Below are 20188 nucleotides of genomic sequence, written 5' to 3' on the forward strand. Positions count from 1 at the left end.
ACATAAAAACCTTAGTTTCATTATTTAAGCTCATTCCCAATATTTAATAACAGGAGACATTTTGAGGGCACTAACAGGGTTACTTGTCAGGAACTCCTTTTACAGAAGGCTAAAAACAAGCCAGGAGTGACACTTGAAATTGATCATCCTTTTAGCCATTCTGTCAGACTTCCGAAAATTAATGAGTGGGCCGCAGGAGGGAAGTGGCTTACCAGAACAGCACACAAATCTGCTGATCTCGACTCGCTGAAATTCTGCTTACCTAATGCAAAGCTTTAAGCGCCTCACTTCTGCCCAGTGCTTACAGCCTAGCCACGTCTTCTCTTCTCGGTTTCCTTCATATGACATTACTCCCTCCTCAGGCAAGTAGCAGCAAGACACTAAAGAAAGCAGAGGTCTCGGCCTCTCTGTTGGTGGTGCAGATATCCAGTGAGATATTGCTCGCTCCGCCTTAAACTACAAAAGCGCTGGGCTTATATTAAAAAAAAAAAAAAAGCCAAGATTCAGAACGCACATAGCACATGTTCAACAATATCAGCTGGGCACATTCTACAGAGAACTATAAGAGACTAGAGGTGCAGTGAGAGAGGTACCTCGGTAAAGAGATAACTTCATGAGGAAGGTGATCTGTGGCAAAGCTAAGACCATGTTCTCTGTATAGGAATGGCCTCTGCCATTTTCCTATATAACCACACAGTACGTAGGTCCTACCCCTGGATACTAACTATGGTGTACTCAAAGGAAAAATGTAGAGAAACCCAAAACTTTAAGGATATCAAGTGACACCATTATCAAGGTCGCTGTCAATTCAGTATCATTGAAAAATAAACTCCCTATACGTGTTTTTGCCCCTCACTTCTGTATAAACCCTGGGCTCTAGATATGCGTCTTCAGCTCCAAGCTATTGCAGGCTACACAGCACCCAATGGGCCTTTGAGAAACCTGCTCTGGCTTGCTTTTATAGGCATTTGTCCCTCCTTCTCAAATCAGTTGTAAGGAGGTTAGGCTTATGTTCCAAATCCTCTTTTGGTGGCCAGTATTTCACTTTTTTTCAAGTAATATGCATTATTTTATGACAATTTTTTTAAAAAGCAACATAAAAAAATTTACTGGTAATACAAATTGCTATGGAGTTTTTTGTGTGTGTTGTTTTGGTTTTGGTTTTTTTGGTTTTTGTTTTGTTTATTGGTTTTTCTTTGTTTTGGTTTTGGTTTTGGTTTGTTTGGTTGTTGGTTTTTTTGCTACCATAAGAAATTAAAGAAACTATTAAATATTTAGGAACAATCAACATTAGAAGCTTTAAATCCAACTGTTCATTGTAGCCCCTGAAAAAGCCATAAGCTCCTTTTTAGAAAAGTTTTTTTTTTTTCTACAAAGAATCTCATCAGCTATGAAAAAAATCTGTAGTTTTTTAGGGAAGCAAATGTTGAGCTGCACTTGAACTTTACATTCTTAGCAAAACAGTTGCCTGAGCACGTACACACTCCACATATTTTAGGACAGCCATTTATTTGTCATCCTCATCTTGCTCCTCCTCATCTTCAGCATCTTCCTCTTCTTCTTCCTCATCTCCTTGCTCGTTCTTCTTTGAAACAGTTGGCCTCCTAGACCCCTTCTTCCCTGCCTCACCTTTGCCCTCGGCGCGGTGTGCAGCACTATCCTTCTCCTACTTCTCCTTTAGTTTAGCTGCTTTCTGCTCATAGGGTTGTTTATCTTTGGCAGACTGTTCACACCACATCTCACCCAGTTTCTTTGCAGTATTTCCAATAGACAGGCCCGGGTGTTCGTTCACTTTTGATCTTTGGGCGATGCTCAGAGCGAAACAGGAAGAAGGCAGACAGTGGTCTTTTTACAGCATTAGGATCTTTTTCCTTCCCTTTCTTATGCCCTTTGGTGGGAATGTAATTCTTCATCTCCCTGTCATAGCGAGCTTTGTCGTTCTTGGACAATCTTCAAACTTTTCCTTTGCAGACACGCTCTTCCATCTCTCGGAGCGAAGCTGACAGAGGAGTCTGGGTGCTTCTTCTTGTGCTCCTTCCGGCTTATCTGCAGGAAGGGGTCTCCTTTGCTCACGGTGACCGCATGTGGCGGCTTCCTGCTGGTGCAAGCTCTTCCCTCAAAGCCGGTTGACGAGATTAATCACAGGGAACACACACACACACACACACACACACACACACACACACACACACACACACACACACACACACACACACACCAGTATTTAAATTTTTAAGTCTCATGGCCCACTAAACCAGCTAACCAGGTTTCATACAGAGACTGAAGTGGCACGCACAGGGCGTGCCTGGGTCTGCACCAGGTCCTCTGTGCATATGTTCTGGCAGTTAACTTGGTGTTTTTGTGGGTCTCCGAACAGTGGGAGTGGGTGTGACTTTGATTGTTGCCTGCTCTTGCTATCTACTGTCTTGCCTTGTTCAGCCTCTGCATCTCCAATGGACAGGACAGGCCCGGGTGTTCACTTTTCATCGTTCAGAGCAAAACAGGAAGAAGGCAGACGGTGGTCTTTTGGGAGCATTAGGATCTTTTTTCTTCCCTTTTGCCTTATTATATCTGTTTGGTTGTTGTCTCTGGGAGGCCTGCTCCTTTTTGAAGAGAAATGGAGGATGGATGAGTGAATCTGGGGGAGAGGGGAGCTGGGAGGAGTGGAGGGAGGGGAAATTGTGCTCCAGGTATATAGTATGAGAGAAGAACCTATTTTCAATTTTTAAAAAATCTTTATCCCTCTCCCAAGGTCCAGGGATTTTATGAAAAGAGGAACAAAAAGACTGTAGAGCCAGTGGCAGTGGATGACCTCGGAAACAAAAACAAGCAAAATAAACAAAACAAAACAAAACAAAAAACAACAACAAAAAAACCCCCAGCATTTCCTGAATTCAGCAGTGCTGTTGTATAGAAGACTTGTGAGAGCTCAAGCCAGGCTACGTTCCAGCATTGAGAGAGGAGATGGGACAGGAAATTCTACCCTTAGCTGAGGAGCTATTGGCAATTGATAGTTACTGGGAAAAGGAAAGATGTTTTTCTTTAACGGTGTGACACCTAGTAGGTAAACCACAATCCAGGCCAGCTCACATCCTAGAGTTGTTGGTACCTTTTTGTGAAAAAATTTAAATATATACATATGTAGATAAATATAACCTTTACATATCTGTACTTAACCTATACTTTGAATTAAATAAATCCCATGGCTGGTGCTGAGTCAATAACTATTAAACAGCACTACCTCCACTTGAAAGTAGGATTATACTCTTTAAAATACTATTTTTTGGTAGGTGCAGTGAACGTCATTGATGGTATTCAAGAGAGTAGGGCTCCCTGGGCCCCTCCCATTATTCTGGCCTCTAGGATGGAAACTATGAGAAGAGATGCTCAGTGTCAGGGGCAGAGTTGGAACAGGGACTCCTCAGCAGCTGAGGGCCTCTCTCTTTCTCTCGTGTCCTTGTTGGGATGGGTGGTCCATGGAGGCCATGAGGTCCACCACCCTGTTGCTGTTGTCAGATTCATTGTATACCAGGAAATGAGCTTTACAAAGTTGTCATTGAGGGCAATGCCAATCCCAGCATCAAGGTGGAAGAGTGGGAGTCACTGTTAAAGTCTCAAGAGACAACCTGGTCCTCAGTGTGGCCCAGTATGCCCTTTAATGGGCCCTCAGATGCCTGCTTTACCACCTTTTTGATGTCATCATACTTGCCAGGTTTCTCCAGTTGGCATCTCAGATCTATGATGCACTCATTGCTGGTAGGACCATGGAAGGCCATGCCAGTGAGCTTCCTGTTCAGCTCTGGGATGACCTTGCCTACAACCTTGGCAGCACCCATGGATGCAGGGATGATGTTCTGGGCAGCCCCACTGCCATCACACCACAGCTTTCCAGAGAGGCCATCCACAGTCTTCTGGGTGCCAGTGATGACATGAACTGTGGTCATGAGTCCTTCCACGATGACAGAGTTGTCATGGATGACCTTGGCCAGGGGGGCTAAGCAGTTGGTGGTGCAGGAAGCATCACTGACAGTTTTGAGTGAGTTGTCATACTTCTCGTGGTTCACATTCATCACACACATGGGGGCATCAGCAGAAGGGGCAGAGATGATGACACTTTCGGCCACACCCTTCAATTGGGCCCCGGCCTTTTCCATGGTGGTAAAGACACCAGTAGACTCCATAAGATACTTGGCACCAGCATCAGCCCATTTCATGTTAGCGGGATCTCTCTCCTGGAAGATGGTGATGGACTTCCCGTTGATGACAAGCTTCCCATTCTCAGCCTTGACTGTGCCACAGAACTTGCCATGGGTAGAGTCATACTGGAACATGTAGACCATGTAGTGGAGGTCAATGAAGGGGTCATTCATGGTAACAATCCCCACTTTGCCAGATAAGAACCAAGCCCTGATAACCAGGCACCCAATACGGCCAAATCTGTTTATTCCAACCTTCACTGTTGTGTCAAGGGACCAGGCTGGCACTGCGAGAGAAGATGCAGCTGTCTCTGGAACAGGGAGGAGCAGAGAGCCAAAAATACTCTTAAACACCCAGAAATCATCCTAGATAAGAACTAACAAAATTATCATATCCAATGTTGTCCTTGTGTAGCTGGTGTTGAGGCACTCACGTTGGTGTGGTTTTATGGTTGTAGTTTTTAATATTCGTAAGAGACCAATGTCACAGCAAACGTCCCCAAAGCTCTTACATTCCTTCCCTTCTTGTTCCTCTTTTGCAGTAATCTTTGATCCTTAGATATGGGAGTTGCATTGTAAAAGCAATCGTTAGGACCCAGCTTCACAACTCTGCATTTCAATTGGTTGTGCTTTTCTTTAATGGCCTCCATCTGATGCAAAGAGACATTTCCTAGATATTATAAGGTGGATAAGGAAAACTTCACATGAGGGATGACCCCTACACAAAGAACTACAGGAAACTGAGGAAAGCTGAAAGCAAGATAAATAGTCTCCCCCAGGGAAGAGCACAGCAATTGGTTATCCAACACCACATGATCAGTCCTGAAAACACAAGTACATATGAGTGACATCATACAAACTGGGCAAGTTGTATTTATGTATTTAGGAATGTATATCAACCAACATACATATACATGTAACAAGAATTAATTTAAAAGAGGGACATGAATTTGAAAGAGAGCAAGTGTTGGTGTAATATATGAAAGGGTTTAGAGGGAGAAAGGAAAAGGGCAGAAATGTTGCAATTGCTTTATAAGCTCAAAAACTAAAAGAAATGTTCTTTTTAAACACACAAAAAATTAACCAAGAGCATGCTCCCATTAACTCCACACAAGTGAAGAATTAGCGTAAGTCACTGAACAAGAGCTGGTCAGAGGAGATTAGACATGAACCATTTCCTGAGATGTTTGGTTAAGGTTGGTAGAATTAGAAACGTTGAGAAGAGAAGACTCAAAAGCAGGGATGCGTTCCAAATGATGAGAAGATCACATGAAAAATCAGGAGGAATGAGCAAGTTGGAAGCTACAAGTGAAATGAAGCTATGCTAATTTTTTTAAAGCCCCTATGGCAGTTTGTTTTAATGGGTCTTGGTTTAAATTTATTTTCTTACAATACTGCTATCTTTAAACACAAACAGTGGAATGGAAAAAAAAAAAAGCATTGTCACCATGCCTCCATTGTGGTATTCAAAGTGGATGGAAATTGAACATATTAAAAAAGACTTGCCATCCACTCTTCCTAATTCTCTACACTAGGCATGAGCGGCTGCACATCTGAGTGGGGAGGGGGGAGTGCCAATAGGCTTATGTATGCATGACTGCCATCAGAATCAGATGCTTCATTTATGGACACATAGCACATAAAAGAACAAATCCAAGTACTTACTGTAGCGGCTGGTGATTACTGACTATTCATTAAAAAGGTATTTGGCTTTTTCCAATGTAACCTTCATGTTCTTTGTGAAGAAATAGCCCATCAGGCCATTTTCCTATAAATTATGCAGCTCCCTATTTATTCTTCTTCAAGAATCTATGCCCTGCTTTATATATATATATTTTAAAACTGTTTAAAGGTTCCTGCGGCCTTGGGATTGTAGCTAAAATACTGGAATCACACTAGTGAAAGAGGGAAAAAACTAAATTAAGCTCTGAAAGGGATGCTGCCCAAGTTAATACTTCCCTTGTGCCCCAGTGAAACTCCCTCTGACAAGCAGGGCTAAAAATGTGTTCCCGTAATTGCTTCTTTCCTCAGCATTGCTGAGCAATTGCTTTGCGACTCTGCCCTCCCGGCACACATACATAGAGTTATCATGATGTGATCCCCAGATGACGCCTAGACCCAAAGAGCAATGTTTTATAAATCCTGTAGTCAAGAAGAATGGGAAAGATTAGCTAGAGAAGTAATTCTGTTTTCAGTGTAGCGGCATCATAGGCTTTCATCCAGAAAGAAGAGAAATGCACCCAGAATGCAATCACAGCTTGTACTTGGCTTTATCTATCCTCTCTAGACGGTAGCCCACATAGCCAAAGACAGCCCATCTGCATGCCTGAGCCTCTAAGCATCTGTTCCCATCAAAGGAACAGCAGAACACATGAAATGTCTTACATCAGAGAGATGCTTTATATCTTCAGGTTATCCCTGAAAGAATGTGTCCATCCTCCTTGGCATCAGTCTTTAAAAAAAAAAAAAAAGTCAACTTTGTAACTCCCCTGGCTTCCTTTCCTTTAATAAAGTGAGGTGCATATAATATTGTTTCTCTGTTTCTTTTTAAAATCACAATTACGTTAGGATAAATGTGATGGAGGGCACATGCCACAGGGCATGTGTGGGGCTCACAGAACAACTTCACAGACTTACTCTCTCCTTTCACCTTCAGATGGGAATCAGGGATCACCAAGCTTTTGTCCACCGAGTCACCTTGCCAGTCTCTGCATTTCTAGTTCTTGAGTTCTTCCTGAGTCTGAATATACTTTAGGTAGGCACATACTCTTTAAAATTCAAAAAGTATTCTTAGAGCTTTCGGTGATAACTATTGCTCTTTTTTGTCTTAAAAGCACTTTTAAAGCTGATCTTTGTAATGCTCAAATGTTTGAAAACAAAACAAAACTACAAAGCTCTTTGGATTGGCCAGATTGCAGGTTTGCAGGGTGTGACCTGCAGAGGTTACTTATTGCCACCTTCAGGACACCAACTTCAGTGTTTTGACCTGGAGTGAGAGAGGTATACAAAAAGCATCTGGATCTTTTGTTTGCAAATTTGAGTACTTATTGCAGAGGACATCTATTGATCCCGCAGGATTAGAGGTTTGGTGACAGCTATTGATTCTTTTTATTGGAAAAAATGGCCAAAGTTCTCACTCCAGAGCATACCTTCTTAAGGTCTAGAAAGGAACTGCTTTGCTAGGCTCTAACCTAGCTTCCCTATGAAAAGCAGCTGATCACAATCTTTCCTGTTTTCTTTATTCTCTGTAGCTGTTGAGTCCTCCAGACAGCTAGGTACACATCTTTGGAGCATCTTACTGGAAACTTTGCTTTCTATGACTGCTCAAATAATAATAAACTCCAGAAAAGGGGATTTAGAATAGGTCATATAAGATGGCAAAACTTTAGAAAATTGCTTGAACAGAAAGTACTACAATCACATCGAAAAATCACCAAGAGTTTCAAACTTAATTATTTGTATTCCCAAGCCAAACCATATGTCAACAACTGAAAATTGGGTTGCATGCTTATGAACCTATGTATTCTCAGTGGGATTGTCACCTTATTTTGTGTCATATTTGCTCACTAGGTAGACTTATATTTTTTTCTTAACCTCAAAGAATAGTTCCCACCCTGAGAGAATATGTATGAACATATTCTAACAACCCAAGATCTATTGTTTTCCAAGTTCCTAGGTTAAGAAAGAAAGAAAAAAAAAAACCCCTACTGCTCCCAGGACACAGAGCCAACATTCTCCCCTTCCTTAAATATCCCATTATGTTCAATGATAGAACAAAAAGATAACTATCCCTTGTGGCTCAGAAATATGGATGATGCGTCTCACTAACGTTCAGTTTCCCTGGCTGCTGGCTCAGCTTATCTCTCCTGTTTGACGGCGGGTAGACCCACTGCTTTGACTTATTCTGTTACTTACGTAACAGAGGCTAAGCCACCAAGGTCAATGTTGGCTATAATCCATCATGTTGCCAATATGTCTGCCATGATTGATGAGACATTGCCCTGCAGGGTCTCTGACTTCTGTTACTGTCACGTTTGCTTGTCTCTCTCACCACATCAGGAATGATCTCCCAGGTATGGCACTGTTTATCTCCCAACGACCCTCTGGATTAAAATAGCCAAGGAACTGGCCTATGTCCACAGAGCAATGAGAAACCAGGACCAGTGTTTTTAAGGACCCAAAAAGTGTGCTGAAGCAAGAAAAGCCTGTGGAAAGGAAGGACCCTTTCTCTCCTTTGCTTGAGTGTTAAAATGTGTGATTCTTATGTAAAACAATAGCCATGATAAACACATTTTCACCACTAAATCTCAAATGATGTAAACAAACCCATTAAAGTAACCTTAAATTTTTAGAAAGTTAGAAATAAGTCAGGGAGTTTTATAGCTTTTTTAAAAGGGGGGGGCTATTCTTCCTGTTGTTGATAATAGGCAATTTTGGAGACATGATTAAAATCCTAACCCTGGGTCAATAAACACAATACTCTCGATTTCAAGCGTTTCCTTGAGGCAAACCTGACAACTCCAATGCAGACAAAAGCACTGAAGTCGATTATGGGGGAAATGTAAGTAGTCCGTGTGTCTACTTCCTCTTGGTCTTCTCCTTTTAATCAATAACACACTGAGTCTCCAGATTCTATTGAATTAGGTTTACAAAGCGCCTCTGCTTCCCCCGCGCCCCCCCCCCCCCCCGCACCTGTCGCTAAGAAAAATCATTCACGGCGTCCTGGATCTGAAGTAGGGGAGACTGCATGAATCAAAAAGGTAAAAAAAAAAAAAAAAAAAAAAAACCGCTCCCTCCCCAGGGAGGCTGCCAGCTGTCTCATTGATTCAGCTCTGCTCCTGGCTGATTTGGAGGCTACCCTGGCATCCGATCCAGAGAGTGCCATGTAATAAGGTGTGACAATGAGAACTGTTACCAGGGAGAAACAGAACATCTGGTCTGGACAAAAGCGAAGTCCATGGCTAAGAAGCCGCCTGGCCATCGTCGCTCAAGCGTGAAGATGCCTGGTCCTGTCACCTGAAAGAGATCTTTGGAGCCAAATGAGAGAAGATAAAACAGAACCACTAGGAAAAGGAGCCCCCACGGAAGAAATAATGTGTTATTTTTCCCATCACTTCTGCCTAAATGTAGAATAATTTCTAGTCAGCCTTCTGGGAGTTTGCTTTTCCAAAACCTGAAATTTTAAATCAGCAGAGATGCACTGGTTTGTGTCTCCTCACTCTGTGATCTGAGATTTGTAGGGTTTCTGTTTGTTTAGCTTTGTTTGGATGGCTAAGGCTTCCCTTGCCATCCTGCTGTTATAAGCAGAGCTAATGATTGGCATGCATTTTGTAAAATTATTTTAACTGCCAAGGATCTACTGATGCAAGCAGCCACTCAGAGACCAGTGAAAAGTGGCATGAGGGACATACACCTGCCACATGCTTTCTCTCAAGCTGAGCACCTACACTGCTCCCAGGAGGGTATGTGGCTGTTCAGGTTGTTTTTTCAGCTTATTGTTGTTTTTGTTGCTGTAAGTCCTGAGCAACACCTTTCAGAAAAGGAAAATCTGACTTCCAATTGCCTTAAAATGCAGATTAAAAGGGTGGAAAAGGGTTTTCCCTGTTGACAAAGGCCCTGTCAAAGTGAGAGCCGTTATACTCTACATAAGGTTTGGGCATTTCATTTCTTTCCAGAGCCATCTGTCTGAATTTAATTCGCTGATAATTTTATCAGTCTCCCCATGCTTTGCCTGAAACCTCTCCATTGCATTTTTCATTCTCCACAGATGTTAACTCTTTGAATGACAGTCTCAATGCCTTTAGAATTCTGATGAAGACACAGTCTCTCTCTGAAGGATCCATGCCACAGGCAGCTCTTTCCCACTGCTCTGCTACACCCATATTTGGTCTTTAAAAAAAAAGTTGTGCTTGTCCGAGGCAAGCTGATCTATTTGTAAAACTATCCATCACGTTGCTGAAGGAGATGCCTACAGGGCACCATCCCAGGCACACGAGAAACAGCTTTCCATACCTTTGGAAACATGTTATTAGAATATATTTTATAGGCATATCACCTATCTTCCTACCAAAGTCGCCCATATAATACTATCCTTAGGAAAATGAAGGTTATCCAAAACTAGTAATCCACTTAAAAATTAACTATTTGAATAAGCTGTTTCTTTTTTTCCCCAAGACAATGGGTTTTTTGTTTTGTTTTTCCTTTTTACTTTTTTCTTCTCTCTCCCCACTCCCATTATTTATTAAGAGGGGCCTGTGCAATGCCTAGGCTGCATTGGCCCTGCTATCCCAGCTTCCTGAATGGTTGGAATCTTAGGCATGTACCACTGCATCAAGTTTTCGCTTATTTTTTTTATAATGTTTTTATTTCATCAGTGTGGCAAATTCTTGAGAGGGGAAAAACCTGGTTTCACAGGTTTTGGTCATCATGAGTCAGCTGCACTGTCTTGGAGGAGTTTTGTAAGGCAGAGCATCATGAGGACAGTGAGCAGAGTTGCCCACCCTTTGGTAGCCTGGAAGCAGAGGGCCAAGAAGGGTCAGGATGCCCTTCATAAGCACAGGCCATAACTTATATTCTTTGGGTTCCAAGCAAAATGTCGTTGTATTGTTGATGGCACATCTTGCTTTTGAAACTTCCAAGTAAGCCTCTGTAAGTATCTATATTGATGAGGGTTTGGCTCTAGCCACTAAAGGAAATCAGTAGAAAAATTAACAAGATACCCACAACTCAAATCCTTGTGGTCCAAGAGGGAAAATGACCACTGTCACAAAATCTCACACAAACATAAACAAGAGGAAGATTTACCTAACCAGAAGCCCAATATAGATTTCGCAGGAGAAATCAGTAATTCCTGGGGCTGGGAAAAGTAGGGAAGATATGAGGAGTAGAGATGAGGATGGGATGTTTCTCGGTATAAGAAACGCTGGCGTTAGGAGCTTGCATGGAAGAAGCTGCAAGTTCTGGGAGCACAGAACGCTCACTGCAGCTGCATCCTGGGGATATGAAGGGAGGAAGCCAGAGACCCAGAGATGGGAGAGAGTCGTGATCTGAAGACGGAAAGACACCGCTGGGAAAGAACGAAACACAACGTCAGCCGCACCTTCAGAAGATCACTGCAGTTACTTCCAGGGCAGATTAAAAAGAGAGATATTAAGAACAGGGAAAAAATTGGAAATGGCATGATAAGGAAAGAAATAGAAGCCCTGGGTTAGGGCAGGTGCGCTTGCAGTGGAAGTCTATAAGTTGGTTCAGACTTCCCAAGCACACAGATGGAAGAGATGTGCTCAAATTAAAAGACTCAGGTGCACTGAAGAAAACAGTCAGAGTCATATGCTTTGCAGGTTTGCTTCATTCTAGGGTAACACTTGGTTGCCACTGTTTCCCAGATGAACCCAACCCAGCCCTTTGGGGAAATGTCTTCCTCACACTGAAGCATTGTTGCTTTCTTGATTTGGCACTGGTGATGTTTCTTGAGCAATTACAAACACTCTGACATTTAGTTTTGTTCCTGGAGACTCACAGGCTTCAGCGGAACAACATAGTCACCAGGAAACAAAGTGTTGACCGCATGGTGTTCCAAACCTAAGGAGCACAATATAGGAGAATGATGGGAAAACACAGCCCTTCAGTTAAAATGGTAGGTGGCACTTTAAAATAGAATATTGAATACTTAACAATGAAAATGTACTGCTTAAAACTGGAGATGGTGATGGTGATGATGATGATGATGATGATGATTGGTCCAGTGAAGAACATGATATACTAACTAAAAATGTCAGTCTTCTCATGGATATTTACTTGTATGACATGTGTTAATTTTTTTCTGAGTTTGAAGACTGGTTATGGTTATAAACCAGGCCTTCAGAGTAGAAAAACTCCATTTAGAGCAAAGTTTATTTAAAACTTTCAAAGGAGGCACCTAGGGAATAAGTGATATGAAATGATAAAGGCTACTGTTTGCCAAAATGCATGGCCCTTTCCTCCTAGATAAAGTGGTAGACTACATTTCCCAGTCTCCCTGTGGCTAGGTAGAGTCCAATGGACTTCTGTCTAATATGTGGAGGAATGCTGAGTGAATGTATCAACCGTCAATAAAGCGCTGTTTAGCCAATCAGCAGGGCAGAAGGACAGGAAGTGGGAGGCGGGGCTTCCTGGGAAAGAGGAGAAAGTTTGAGGGTTGGGGAAGGGATGAGGTTTTTCACAGTTGGAGGAGGACTGTGGGGACTTGACCAGGACCGGCCCAGGGGTCATAGTGGCAAGTGCTTGGAATATATGTATGTTATAAGGTTTAGAGTAGTTTGTTTAGTTTACGAGTAGATTAGAATCAGTTCAGACTCTGTCCGACGAAGTGCTTTAAAGTATGTTTCAGTCTCCCTGTGTCAGTTATTTGCTTTGTAGGTGGAACAGATACAAAATACTGTAACACCAATATAAAACAACTTGAGATGATGGTGTTCGCTTGACAGCCTTAGAATCTTCTGATGGGATCTTCAGTATTCCTTCTTTATTTCTTTCTGATATAGTGAAATGTCAAGGCATTCCACAGCCCTCAGGACTGGCCAGGCCAGTGAAGGAAAAATACTGAGTGTGGCTGTTTTCTCATCAACTGGACTATGATGCGCATGAGAAGAAGACTTCCAAAAGTCATTATGTGGTCAGTCACTGAGACTTAAGCACTATGAGTGGTAGCAATTAGCTCACCCTGCCTGATAAAATTTTAGGCTTTATAGTCAGACAGAATGAGGCCGTTGTCTCAGCTCTGTAACATAATAAACTCAGAACCCATGACAAGTAACTGCGTCTCTTGGATCCTCATGTTTCCTATAAGTAAAAGAGAGAAAATAGATCTGCTGTGATTATAAAGTACAATATATGTAATTTTGCACAGTGCCTGGCAATAGAAAGGATATGATAGAAGGTGGCTATTAATATCTCAGTAGAGGGGACATGATTCGTATGGAATTATTAGCCAGCCTGGAAATAGCATTGGAAAGTGAAGCGAGAAGCTAACTTTGGAAGAACTATTCAGCTCAAACATTTCCTGGAAAAGATAACTACAATTTTATCTTCATCTCTTATGAAACTGTTACTCCTAATTATAAGAACTTCTAGTTCTTTTAATTGAGTTACTCTCAAAGAACAATAAGCCTGAGATTAAGAGTTAAGACTCAAATTCCAGTTCTGAAATTCCCATCTTTGGTCATAACTAAATGACTGACATTGACTTACTCTCTTACTATAAGCCATAAAACTAGACAAAATATATGAAGCAATTGTTGTCAGGATTTGACAACAAACTTCCCAGTTTGTAGGAAGCTCCTTGAAGAAAAACACATGAAGTCAGTTTCACTGTGAGTCAATATTTCTCTGTAAGGCACATTCTGAGCTAAAATATACAAACTGGAAGTCTCGTTAGGCAAAGGATGGGGAGAGAATTTTCCAGGAAAGACACTGGAGATGGTGCAAATTCAAGTATTAGGGCACCCAAATGCTACATGAACATGTCTCTCAGGCCTTGGGTGAAACACTGGGCAACACATGAGCCAGGCAAGACTCAGTGACACTACTCCTAAAGCAGCTGCAGGGAAATGACTTCTTGGTGAAAAGCCCGTGAGGTATGAAGTTTGAAGGGACTTTGGAGTCCCAGAGAGCCAGCATAAACTAAAGACTTCAGTTAATACCTTGGACATTTAGTTAATAGCCTTTGAGCCACACACTTGAATAAGGGATAAGTCTAAGGACCGGAAGGGAAAAGTGCCCCATAGTTTCTCTGTGATAAGATCAAAATCTCATGCTCCTCAACCTGTGGACTACTGAAATACTGAGTCTGATCATTCCTTATTATGGAGTGCTTACCCTGTAGACTGCAGGTGTGTGAAGTAAAAGTATCCTCCTCAACTCGCTGTGCATTGGATAGCACACTGAACTTCTGAAAATATCCCCATACATTATCAAATGCTTTCTGGTGTGGGAAAGCAATCCACACGGTCAAGAATCCACACACTAAGACCTAAGCAATCCTCCATGATGGTTAGTCTAAACATGAGTCAACATGCTTTAAACACATAATCTACAAACCAGGTAACATCCATGATGTATAGCATGCATTGTTAAAAATTACTATACTTGCAAACAAGCAAAGTAATTTAAAGTAAAATAAAAAAGAGTATTCAGTAGAAGTAGTTTCCCAGGATGAGGCAGATGTTGGAAATACCAGAGAAACTCTCTTAAAACTCTGTTACAAGCATGTTGAAAGATTTAAAGTAAATGGTAACAGGAATTGTGGGAACCAGGCCCGACTGGGCTGCCTGCCTGTCTTTGTTGCATGTCCTGTTTTTAGCAGCTTCCGTGTCTGTGCTTATGTCATGGTTCCCACTCTGAGAATGCACCCCTCCTTTCCTTGGGACTTTCCCTCCTGTGCACAATCACCTCTTGAGGGATTTCACCTGTGAATGGCATTCCTGCTTTGCTGCCTACAAAAAGGCTCTTTGGATGCTGAATAAAGGTGGCTGCTCTCTTAGCATGAAGGACCCACTGTTTTATTGTGTGTTAAATCCACAGTCCCTCACCCTTGACTCAGTACCGCAGTGGCACAGGTGCCACAAGGAATGAGTGATAAAATGTAGATTATCAATGCAAATGTTAGAACTATAAAAATGAACCAAAACCTTCATTAAGGTTTTAATGAAGACTGTATGAACTATAAAACTTCACTGGATGTGTGCAAGAGCAATTGAAACACAAAAACAAAAGCAGCAAAAAGCTTGAAGGTGGATCAGTAAAAACTACCCAAGCTGGAGCAAAGAAATAAAAATGTATTTGAAAAATGAATGGGACTGATCCAAGATGGCTGCTCTGATCACATGCCATTTCTGAGCAGCAGGACAACCAGGAGTGCACAGCGACTAACGACCAAACTAAAAGCTACAAAATGCAAGAAAGGAAACACACACACTCTCTACCGCCACCACCATCAAAATAAAAGGAGCTAACAACCACTGGTCATTAATATCTCTCAACATTAATGGCCTCAATTCCCCAGTAAAAAGACACAAGCTGAAAGAACTGATGGGAAAACAGAACCTATCGTTCTGCTGCATACAAGAAACACACCTCAGCAATAAAGATAGATGTTACCTCAGAGTAAAGAGTTGGGAAAATGTATTCCAAGTAAACAGACCCGAGAAACAAGCTAAAGTAGCCATTCTAGTATCTAATAAAATGGATATTCAATCAAAACTAACTAAAAGAGATGGGGAAGGACATTTCATCCCCGTCAAAGGAAAAAATACGCCAAGAAGATGTCTCAATTCTGAACATCTATGCCCTAAATACAGGAGCACCTACAAGAAACATTACTAAAGCTTATATCTCATATTGGGAGTCTCACAGTGGGAGACTTCAACACCCCACCTTCCCCAATAGACAAATCAAGACAGAAGCTAAATGGAGAAACAGTGAAACTAACAGACATCATGAAGCAAATGGACCTAACTGATATCTACAGAACATGTCACCCAAACACAAGAGAGTATACCTTCTTTTCAGCATCTCATGGAACCTTCTCCAAAATTGACCGTGTAAATGGTCACAAAGCAAACCTCAACAGATACAATAAAATCGAAATAATGCCTTGCATTTTATCAGACCACCAGGGATTAAAGCTGGAACTCAACAACAAAAGAAATAACAGAAAGCCTAAAAACTCATGGAAACTGAACAACTCCCCACTCAGCGACCTCTGAGTAAGGGACAAAAGAAAAAGAGAAATTAAAAACTTCCTAGAATTCAGTAAAACTGAAGGCACAACATACTCAAACTGTTGGGACACAATGAAAGCAGTGCTAAGAGGAAAGTTCATAGCAGTAAGTGCCTCTATAAAAAAACTGGTGAGATCCTATACTAGCAACTTAACAACACACTTGAAAGCTGTAGAACAAAAAGAAGAAGACATATCCAAGACGAGTAGACACCTAAAAATCATCAAACTCAGAGCTGAAATCAATAAATTAGAAACAAAGAAAACATTTTGAAGAATCAACAAAACCAAGAGATGGTTCTTTGAGAAAATCAACAAGATAGACAAACCCTTAGCCAAGCTAACTAAAAGGCAGAGGGAAAGTATTAAAATCAACAAAATCAGAAATAAAAAGGGAGACATAATGAAACCCAAGGAATCATCAAGTCTTACTTCAAAGGCCTATATGCCACAAAATTTGGAAACCTAAATGAAATTGACAATTTTATTGATAGCTACCAATTACTAAAATTGAATTAAGACCAGGTAAACAAATTGAGTAGTCCTATAAAGCCTAAGGAAATAGAAGCAGTCACTAAAAGTCTCCCAATCAAAAAAATCCCAGGACCAGATGGATTCAGCACAGAATTCTACCAGACCTTCAGAGAAGAGCTAATACCAATTCTCTTCAAAATATTCCACAAAATAGAATCAGAAGGAGCATTAGCAAACTCGTTCAATGAGGCCACATACTTAAACCACAGAAAGACTCAACCAAAAAACAGAATTTCAGATGACTTTCTCTTATCAACATTGATGCAAAAACACTCAATAAAATATTCACCCACCGAATTTAAGAGCATGTCAAAAATATCATTCACCATGACCAAGTAGCCTTCATCCCAGGCATGCAGGAGTAGTTTAATATATGGAAATCTATCAATGTAATTCATCATGTAAACAAACTGAAAGAAAAAAACACAATTGAAAGAGAGAGAAACATGTTTTTTGTTTAGGTCACAAGAGGGGCATGAGAAAAAGACTTGTGAGAGAACAGGTGATGTTTATCTTCTTAGAAGTTGAACCACCATGTGATGGAGATGGGCTATTAACCAGCTGAAAAAAAACCTTGAACAAATTCTGAGAGGAGGTATAAAGTGACACTTGGTTTTTAATAGCTGAGTAGTATTCCATAGTGTAAATGTACCAGTTTCTTTATCCATTCTTCTACTGAGGACACTTAGGCTGTTTCCATGTTCTAGCTATTATGAATAAGGCTGCTATGAACATGGTTGAGCAAATGTTCTTGTTGTGTGCTGGAGCATCTTCTGGGCATATTCCAAGGAGTGGAATAGCTGGGTCTTGAGGAAGCCTTATTCTCACTTTTCTGAGATAGGGCCAGATAGATTTCCAAAGTGGCTGTACTAGTTTGCTTTCCCACCAGCAATGAAGGAGTGTTCCTCTCTCTCCACATCCTCACCAGCATGTGGTGTCACTTGAATTTTTGATCTCCCATGCTCATGGATCAGGAGAATCAATATAGTAAAAATGGCCATCTTACCAAAAGCCATCTCCAAATTCAATGTAATTACCATCAAAATATCTATACAATTCTTTACCGACCTTGAAAGATCAATTCTCAACTTCATATGGAAAAAAAAACAGAATAGCTAATACAATCTTGTACAATAAAAGATCTTCTAGAAGAATCGCCATCCTGGATCTCAAGCTGTACTATAGAGCAACAATCATAAAAACAGCATGGTATTGCCATGGAAATGGGCTGGTTGATCAATACAATCAAATTGAAGACCCAGGAATAAACCCACTCACCTATGGACATTTTATTTCTGACAAAGAAGCCAAATTCATACAATGGAAAAGAGAAAGCATCTCCCATAAATGGTGCTGGTCTAGCTGGATGACTACAAATACAAAAATACAAATAGATCTATATCTATCACCCTGTATAAAACTGAATTCCAAATGGATTAAGGACTTCAAAATAAAACCAGACACACTAAATCTGATAGAAGAAAAAGTGGGTGAGCTCATTGGCACAGGAGAAAACTTTCTGAACAGAACACCAACAGCCCAGGCTCTAAGATCAACAATTAATAAATGGGACCTTATGAAACTGAAGCTTCTGCAAGGCAAATGACAGTGTCAGCAGAACAAAATGACATCCTACAGACTGGGAAAAGATCTTCACCAACTCTACATATGACAAAGGGTTAATATTCAATATATATAAAGAACTCAAGAAATTAAACATCACTAAACCAAATAACCCAATTTTTAAAACGGAGTACAGAACTCAACAGAGAATTCTTAGCCGAGGAATGCTGAATGGCTGAAAAACACTTAAAGAAATGCTCACCATCTCTAGTTATCAGGGAAATGCAACTCAAGGGGACTATGAGATTTCATCTTACACATATGCAAATGGCTAAGATCAAAAACTCAAGTGACAGTACATGGTGGTGAGGATGTGGAGAAAGGAGAACACTCCTTCATTGCTGGTGGGAGTCCAAACCTCTACAACCATGTTGGATATCACTCTGGCTCTTTCTCAGGAAATTAGGAATAATTCTACCTCAAGACCCAGCCATACCACACCTGGGAATATACCAGAAAGATGTTCCACCATAAAACAAGGACATTTGTTCAACTATGCTCATAGCAGCTTTATTTATAACAGCCAGAATCTGGAAACTACGTAGATGTCCCTCAACTGAAGAATGGATAAAGAAACCATGGGAGATTTACACAATGGAATACTACTCAGCTATTTAAAATAGGGAAAATTTGAAATTTGCAGGCAAATGGATGAGACTAGAAAATATCATCCTGAGTGAGGTAACCCAGCCACAGCAAGACAAGCATGGTATTTACTCACTCATAAGCCACATAATACAGGATAACTACAGTACAATACAAAGACCAATGCACCAACCAAGGACCATATATGATGTGTACCTAGACCCTTTACTCAAATGTAGTAGATAGGCAGCACAGTCTCTTTATGGGTCCCACATATAGGGAGTAGGGACTACTTCTGACAAGGACTCTGGTTCTCCAACTTTGATCACTTCCCCTGGCAGGGTGGCTTTGCCAGGCCACAGAGCAAGAGGATACAGGTAGTACAGATGAGACTTGATAGGTAGAGATCAGATGTTAGGGGAGGAGGTCTCTCCTTTCTGAGGACTATGGGAGGGAGGGATGGGGATCAGGAGTGGATGAGGGAGGGGGATACAATCAGTATGTGAAGAATTCAAACTTCAGAACAAGCAGGTAATTTATATTGCTAATCCCACGACATGGGAATAGCTCTAAGACTGACTGAGACATGAATGTCTATGCATAGACAATGCTTCTTGTTAGCTACAGAATCTCTGTGGTTTATTACTAGGTGCCATTCTTCATATGGTACGAATGAAGATTTACAGATGTCTTTCTTCTGCTCATACAAAGAGCAAAGAACCAGTCTTAATTGTTCTGTTCATCACACATACCTTATATGTTTATAATTTTAGGACTGTGTAATGCTTGTGAGAAATTATATGTTTTCAGAAAAAAAGAACTGGACACTGACATTGGATCAGACCTGACAGGATTCGTTTCTCTCAGCATGCTGGACACTGACATCCTGCATCCTTCATGTTCCAGCACCAACTGCTTCAGTTGCTGTGCCTCATCAGAATAGGACAACTCCCAAGACAGCTTCAAAGAAAGCTCCCAATCCCAATTGGTTCAGCATTTCAGACGATCCTACACAGGACTCTAATTAAGCCTTGTACTTCTCAATATTTAGAAACTGGACCACAAACGCTATTCCTAGCTTGTTTAACCATTTCCCCATATTTATTTGGGTCCATACAAAAGTATTATTTGTCCCAAATTAGATGGAAGAAACATTAAGAGAATGATACCCTATTTCCCTTAAGGGGGTTGGGTAAAATTTTGGTTGCTTTCTTAAATGATAGATCTTTATTTTCACTGGGAGTTGGTTACAAATTATTATTGGTCTTTAGAGAGAAAACAAGGTTTTACTCAGGAATGTCTCTCCTTTCCTTTATCTTTCATTCTTGGGTTTGGAGATAAGAGTTGAAAAGAAAGAAGGGGGAATATAAAAATATAAAGGGAAGAAAGAACAAAAAGTAGATTAGTGAATCTACTCCTCAACTTATGCCTTAATTATAACTCATAAGGTTATTTTTAATTCACTAGTATAGAATTTTGTATATAAATGCAA

The 20188-nt window shown here is 40.9% G+C and overlaps 2 pseudogenes across 2 annotated transcripts; both read right to left on the reverse strand.

The window, feature by feature from the left end:
• Positions 1–1507: 1507 nt before the first annotated feature.
• On the reverse strand, positions 1508–2487 carry LOC311599098 (high mobility group protein B2-like; annotated as a pseudogene). Its single transcript has 2 exons — positions 2431–2487; positions 1508–2115 (listed from the first exon to the last, which is right to left on the reverse strand). The product of its transcript is annotated as a high mobility group protein B2-like (transcript).
• A 934-nt stretch (positions 2488–3421) lies between these two features.
• Positions 3422–4385, reverse strand: LOC311599100 (glyceraldehyde-3-phosphate dehydrogenase-like; annotated as a pseudogene). Its single transcript has one exon. The product of its transcript is annotated as a glyceraldehyde-3-phosphate dehydrogenase-like (transcript).
• Positions 4386–20188: the final 15803 nt, after the last annotated feature.

The sequence above is a fragment of the Acomys minous genome, assembly GCF_964271855.1.
Source record: "Acomys minous genome assembly, chromosome: 6".
NCBI lineage: Eukaryota > Metazoa > Chordata > Mammalia > Rodentia > Muridae > Acomys > Acomys minous.